This window comes from Dipodomys merriami, unplaced genomic scaffold (assembly GCF_024711535.1).
Source record: "Dipodomys merriami isolate MVZ:Mamm:240054 unplaced genomic scaffold, mDipMer1.0.p SCAF_865, whole genome shotgun sequence".
NCBI lineage: Eukaryota > Metazoa > Chordata > Mammalia > Rodentia > Heteromyidae > Dipodomys > Dipodomys merriami.
Window position 1 is genome coordinate 34767 of NW_027206474.1, and position 8278 is coordinate 43044.

The window sequence follows — 8278 nt, forward strand, 5'->3', positions numbered from 1 at the left end:
TCCTAGATTAGCTAGAATTATGGTATTTTCTAAATTTTAAAGAACATTAGCTTCTTGCCTACACATCAGTATGCTGCTTAATCCTCAATGAAATCCTTTAATATTGTCCTCATGATGAAGTTCCAGGCTTTTATATACTTTGTAGAGCTTACTTTGTTTGATAATTGTGTATTTACATTCCTACGTGTGTTTTTTGCCAATATTCTTCAATATGTTTTGTTTCGGTTTTCTTTCCCTCTCTCTGTTACTTTTATTTTTCTTCATGTGCCTTGAAGGTCACATTTTCCACATGTATTTAATACCGACTTGCCCCAGCATGACTGCCATACCACGTCCAATGGAGCCAGGCACAGCCGGGACCTCCACCACAGGGATGTCACAGCATCTCCCCATGGTGGTGTGCGACACCCTAAACGCCCTCACCACTTCCCAGGGGAAAAAGCACATGTGGAGAGACCCAGGCCGTGTGGACAGGGACAGGCACGAGAGAGCACACAGCCACCGGTGCTTGTAGGAAAAGAGGGGAAGCAGCGACGGTCTGGGAGTGAGTCAAGGACAGAGCTCAACAGACTGTGCAAGAGTGAGACGTCGTCTTCAGGGACCTAAGTGTGCAACTGAAGCATTCAGGTCAAGCATCTGCCCAACAGCTGGTTATTTTGCATACGTGTGTGTGTGTGTGTGTGTGTGTGTGTGTGTGTGTGTGTGTGTGTGTGTGTGTTTGTGAATAACCAGCTTGGTTTTCCCCAGCATAAGCCATACCTGTAAAAGCTAGAGACAGAATCAGTGAGCAAAACCTTCTTAAGAACAATTACACATCTGAGAAAGATGAGATTTAGCAAAATTTAAGCAGTCAAATTTGGAGTTGGAGAGAGTGACAACTACAGGAATGATCTTAAAAGTGAAGCAATTAAGATAGCCAACAGTGTGCTGTCAGATTACTGTGGACAAAAAGAAGGACTGATGATTTATGTTACCCTTAAATTACGGGGTGAGTTGCCATAACACCATGCCACCATGGGAAAGGTGCAGGTACGGAGATGTGGCCGGCTTCCGGCTGTACCTTCCTGAACTTCACCACTACAAAATATCAGCCAAAAAGTACAAGACAGAACCTTGCGACACTCAAAGAACACGCTCGTGGGTTTAGTGCTGGAGAAGATCTAAGGAATGAGTTGAGGCTGTGTCCCAAACATCTACCAGGCCACCTGCAATGCCTTGACCCTGCCAATCCATGAGTGCGTGCTAGCCATCGCCATCTAGTCAGGCAGAAGCTGCGACCCAGGGCACACAGGTGGGCTCGAGGTTCCTGTGGTCAGCTTCCTCTTCTCCTTCTCCTTATTCTGCTCCTGCTTCTTCCTCTTGCCCCACCTTGAACTCTGTATTGGCAAGGACTTGTCCGACCGTATTCTTCAATTTCTACTCTTCTTGGCCATTCCCAGTGTTCTCTTGGTAGCTCTTTTCCTGCCATTAACTGTGTTAGTGGACATTGGTGTGGACTTGGAGCTGCCCATCCCACCATGGCCAAATGACACGGAGGAGACGGGGGCGAGGTAGAGGCCTCCACGACCCACAAACCCAGGTGAAGGAAACCGGGAAGGCAGAGTGACACAAGCCTTCGCCCTGCTTCCCACTTCCTCCACGACCCGTTTGATCCCCAAAAGGTCAGCAAATGGGTCTTCAAAAAAGTCTAATGAAAATGGGTCCCTTCCACCAAAACATCCCTGAAGCAAGCATCTGGGTTCCAGAATGCACAACTCGGTCAGAATGACTTCCTCTTCCTCCTCTACCATGCAGCCACTTTTGGCATTCTGGATCCTAGATGACCATCTTTGAGCTACCATCACCTCCTGTTTGAGTTTTCTATCTGCTGCTTCTTGGTTCTCAGGGTTTTCGCCTGATGCGCTTCACTGCTGCTTTGGGGCATGTTTCTTCTCGTCGCAGTGGAGGTGTCTTCTGAAGGCCTCACTTCACGGCCATCCACCGCGTGTCAGCAGACTGGGGGCTGCAGGTGGCCACCGTCTGCCCTGGTGGCTGTGGTGGTGGCCGGTCCCCAGCCTTTCCTTTGTTTCCCTCTCTCTAAGGTCGTAGAATTGCAACAATGTGTTGCACATTCTACAAAAACACACTTCAACTGTATATCAAAATAATTGGATTTAGGAGTAATAGCTGAGGGAAGTGTAGATTCCTAATAGTTTGCTTATCCATGGCGGGATATACTTTTCAACTTATTCTTGTTTAATCACTTAAAATATTAAACATACAGGATGTATACACATTTTGTCATTTTATATCATTAATTGATGTTGTTACATCTCTTGATAACAAAAATGTTATATTTCCAGCACTATATTTTTTGAAGAAATGCATTATACATTAATTTTAACAGACTGAATTATTTGGTTCTATACATCTTTAAGGAACACAGGACTATTTAAGACATGGTTGCATAACGGCAGTCTTTCTAGCTGTTTGCTATTGCTCATTTAACCTTTAGAAGTTTGTACTTCTAATAGGCAAGTGATTATATACTGACAATGGGCTTCTATTTAGTTTTAAGTTGGAAATATGATAATGTATTGGCTAAAATTGTATGTTCCTTTATACAGTGATACTATTTAGCAAATATTTATAAACTGTTAATGTTTTATCAAGAGATGGTAAAATATTCCCATTTCTATTGCAGTTCATGTTATATATATATTTTTTCTTGATTTGAATGATTTCATCAATGGGGTTGGATTACTGTTGCTGTGTAAAGCACTGCTTACCCATTAAGTAGCACTCAATTAACAATCATCACAACATACGAGTTCCTCAATATCAACTATGAAGAAGTGAGAGTGCCTGGTAGCCATCAGCAAGTTATTAACTCCCTGTAAGGAAAAAGAGACAAGAGACAGTCCTTAAGACATCCTGTCAATGTTGTACAACCATCATCATCTTGGTGAAGTTCTGGCTTTAACATTAGTGATCATAAGGCATTAAAAATCAAGAGAACATTCAAATGCTTATGACTCAATTAAATAATAGGTCATGAGAAGGGTAGGCCACTCAAACTGGTAGCAAGTTTCCCACGGAAGTACATAGTAGATATATACATGTATTTTATGCATGTCTATAGTGAATATTCACTGACAAAGGAAGAGATATGAGTGGTCTGAGGCCACTCACAGTTCCATAGGATGATGTCCCTGGATTTTGATCACCTTAATTTCATGTGAGTCACAAAAAAAGAGTGACGTTGCATTACAATCATGATTAAATGAAGTCACACACTTTTACATTACAGTTCTTGCTGGAAGGTACAGAAGACCAGATTCTCAAACACACAAGAAAAAGCAAAGGAGGTTAAAATCAACAACTCTTTTAGAGACAGAATATTAAGATCAAATGCAATACATAGTATACATATTGGTGATAAAAACAAGACTCAGCCTGGCGCTGGTGGCGCATGTCTGTTAGCCCTAGTTATTCAGGAGGCTGAGATCTGAGTTCAAAGCCAGTTTGGGCAGGAAAACCTCTGACACCTTTATGTCCAACTAACCTCCATCTACCCGAAAATAAAGCCAGAAGTGGGACTGTGGTTCAAATGGTAGAATGCTAACCTTGAGTACAAAAGCTGACAGCACTCAGGCTCTTGTTCCAATCCTTAAGACCTACACACACACACACACACACACACAAACACACACACACACACACACACACACAAATCAACTTACAAAAGAACAGGTACATATGAAGTCCATCACTGGGCATCTATTTGGGAAGCCTAATCTTTCACTTAGTTGTCCAAAATTGAATTAATGTGATAATCCTTGGATCTCATTGGCCTTCAAGTTCCCAGACCTGCTATTGCTAGGTATGCTCTCTTTTCTTTTCTTGACTTAAAAAATGTCCACACAAGGATGCTTGCTGATGAAAATCAAAAAAATTCTTTGAAAGACGAAATTTAAGTAGCCAAGTAAAAGTAATTTACCCATCACATTTATAATCTGGAAGTAAATACTACATCCTAACATACTTCTATTTATTTAAGTATCCTGACAAATAATCTGCTTATGTTTAACAATTGCAAAAATGTAGTGTCACCTCTTCTGCCTCAATTCTTCTCCCTTTAGGTTGAAAGAAACATGTGGAGTGTACCGCCTTGCTCCAATGTGAAAGCCTACCCTTCTAAACATAGAACTGAAACTAAAACACTGACTTCTTAGAAGAGAGACATGAAAAGGCTGTTTAAAATACAATGAGCTTTTGTAGGATATAGGTTAAAATACAGTATTAATATGTTGCACTCATTAATCTAACAATTTTAGTTATGGTTAACTTTTAATAAAGACTTTACTGAGAATATTTTATCCAGAGCTACTGATTCCTTGGGATGAAAAAAAAGATTTTCACATTTAAATAGGAAAAAAATTGAGTTTATGGCCTAAGATTAGATACTTAGTTTACACTGATTTCAAACATAGGACTTTAAATCTTATGTTTTCTGAGATATTGCAACACATAGTCTTAAACAGCCCTTTGTTTAAATTTTAAAAGTTTTATACTGAAAAAGTGAAAACAAACACAACAACCTGTATCATGTCACAACAACAAATATTTCCTAAATGCCTAACCACCTCCGACGTGTATACATCCAAAGATTTCTATACTGGAAGAAGGTGAATCTGAGGTCTGAACTTCTACCATTCTACTATGCAAATGTTCACTCTCCAATGACAATGAAGAAATAAAATATGAAAATAAAATATCAATGAAAATAATATAAATATGAACAATGAAACAGGGAAATAATTTGTCAATGGAAATGAAACAATTTCCAACAAATCTCGGACACAAAACTTATTAGAAAACACTCACTAGCAAGTATAAAGTGTAGTGAAAGGGCTCATAGGCACCATAATGAAAAATTCCTTAGAAACAAGGGGAAAATAGGTTTATATATGAAATATCAACAAATAATCAGAAATTACCAAAAAGACTACAGAGAAATTATGCATGTATAAAGTCACTTAAAGGAAGCCATGATTACATTTGCTCAATGGGGCACTAGAGTACGAAGAATAAAAACAAGTCATGAAGATAAAATTAAGTAAATCATACAGCCTGAAGAAAACAATAAAAGGAAGGGACTCCATCAGCAGCTTCCACATTACAGGAACTATTAATAGAAATTTTCTAGAGAGAAGGAAAATGTATATTAAGAACTCAGTACAAAAATGCAGTATTAAGAATACTTACATGAATGTGAAGCAAATTAATCAACTTCTTAAGTTCAAATCTGTATTAAAAAAATGTTTTCTGACAAGATAGGAACCTCAACAATGTAGAAGGAGTTCATAGTAATGATAATATAAAGTGAATGATTTCATTTATTTAAAGGATGGACACCAGGAGTTGGGTACATGCCAAGATACTTACACTGACACAGTACACTGTAATAGGAAAGAACATTTAGATGAATTGTATACATATGTCTGTAAGTGGGACATCAATAACAGTATACGAAATATACTTGATTTCTGAAGGGAGCAGAGAAAACACATAAAGCACCGAATTATAATGAGTGCACAGAAAGCATTAGACATTTATACATAATCTGTAAGGACTAAACAAATAGAAAACTTTCAACTATGCATAATAATCTCAGTAGATCAATGATAACTTTCTATTTGAATTATCTACATATGATAATTAAAATATACAGACAGTAAACTAGAAGATAAGGACAAAATTTTGTTGCTACACAAGTAAAACCATGTTAAATACAAAAACACATGCTGTGGAGTAGTTCTGGAGATACCATTCAATGGATTGAAATTTTCACCTATACAAAAAACGAGTGACAGATCTATAATAAAAAATGATCACCAGAGTTAAGAACATTGAAAGGCACCCGGAAAATCTCCAAGGAATTAGGTTTTAAGTCACCTTACCACAGCAGAATGACAGACAAGAGCTCATATTTACATCAATTGCCTGGTCCATTCGGCAATGTTTACATATTTCAAAACATTATGGTCTATATAATCAAAGTATTACATTTTTATGTGTAAATAGATATGGATATTTTAAAAGTAAATCAATATGAAGATATATAGATAACATAAAGGCATAAAAATATATTTATGTGAAACTTCAAATCATACTTCAGAAAAAACTAGACTAAGGGAATAAAGGGACTAAAAGCTCAAGTATTATTCCTAGATGTATAATTGTCCTTAATTTATTTGATGCTAATAAGTATTATGCTAAAGAGACCATCAAATCACAAAAGGAATAGAAAACTAAAATCAAGATCAGGACTGTATGTGGAGATTTTGACGCATCTAGATCAGTAATAGATTAGAAAGCCAAGAATACCCGTAATTACATCATGGCAATTCACAGCATACTCCATCTACTGAAGTCTTTTGACATTACAGAACACTTCATGTCAACAACTGCAATGTGCGTAATCTACTGAAATAACATAGTGCACTCATCAGCATAGATGATGTCCTGATCTACAAATAGACACTAACAGCTATAACTTTTGTAAATGTTATATGCTCTCAATCTATCCTGAAATAAAAATGGAAATCAACATATTTAAAATATCTGAAGAAACAAGTCATCACAAATTTTAAATAGCACACATTAAAGGGAAGACTTCAGAGAAACTTAAGAATTTCACAGTATGCAGGGGCAGAAATATATGTTACTAGTAGTGAGCTAATGTAATAGCTAGTATGCTCGAGGACATAGAGTCTATGTACAACACCATATAAAAGTGTCAAAATATATGGTAACACGTATTTTGAGAAGAAAAACGTCTTTGTTCTCATATGGCATTAGTGTCTATATAGTCAATACCATGTGTGAACATTCCTGGAACTAATGGATGATAGCAGTATCATACAACACCAGACTAATACACAAAGATGCATCATTTGACTTCATTTACTATAAAATAAAAACTTCAAATTAAAAACAAAATACTAGTACTAAGAGGTAAGGAAAAGAAGGAATGGAGAGACAATGGACAGAAAGAGAATACAATATAAAGACAGGAGAGAGATACATTTTCAAATATGAAAGACCACATAGGAACTAAGCTCCATGCAAACAACCATTAAAAATTCTGATGAAATGTTTGTACTACCAAATTTTCTTACTAATTTTGAATCATCCATAGTCATTACACAATTGATGTTTCCTTAACGTAATTTATGATGCAATGAGATTTCAGACAACATAAATAGCATAGTCAATTTATTTTAAAAAGAAACAAATCAAGACATATGGAGAGAAAAGACCAATAAAACAACCCGAAAATGTCTTTTAACGTTCACCATAATGTGCAAGTTTATGGCATGTAAACTATTTCTGCATGAGTACATAAAAACCAAAAATAACTCAGAATCCAAGATAGGTAAAACCATGAAAGATGGTAAAAAAAAAAAAAGTCTATTTCACACAGACTAAATTAAACAGCCATCAGTCTCCCAGAGAGAGTGCAATAATGATTTGGCATGGTTTTTTTTCTTCCAACAGTTCTGATACCAAACCTGTGGTGTTTCTTTTTTTTATTGTGAAAATACCATACAGAGGACTTACAATTACATAGGCAAGATAACGAGTACATTTCTTATCAAGCATTGTTGCCTCCTCTTTGCTTCCCCTTCCCTTCCCTTCCCATACTCTCCCCACCATAACCTACCCACCACCACCAAAGTTGTAAAGTTCCTTTTTCGACATAAAGACTTGTTCCCAACCCCAACTGAATGGCCCACAATGTAATTCTGACACCACCTAGACTTAGCACAGTTCACACAAGTTCACATCTCAGCCCTGCCACATTTTCTCCAGGGCAGAAGCCAATGCAAAGCATGTGTTCACTCTGTGTAGTCACCAATAATCTTGAAGACAGAGGTCTTGCACCATAGTCACCTCATTAACATCAATTATCAACAGGCTGGAAGATGATTATGAAAAACAAAGATGCTCCTGTTCAAACATGATAGACCTTACACATAGACCAGTCCTTAACATTCATACTGTACAGAATTGGTGCTATGGTTCAAAGAGGAAGAGAACTAGCCTTGAGCAAAAAGATAAGAGACCGTGCCCAGAGTTCAAGCCCCACAACCGACAAAAAAAGGAAACATATTGCACACGCACACCAACACTCAAACACACAAAACCTTTCCCCATCAGGCAGAACCAAAGGTGTCTTTCAGAGTGCCCCTTCTCAACCTTTCTCAAATGCAGTGAATTACCCTGTCTGACC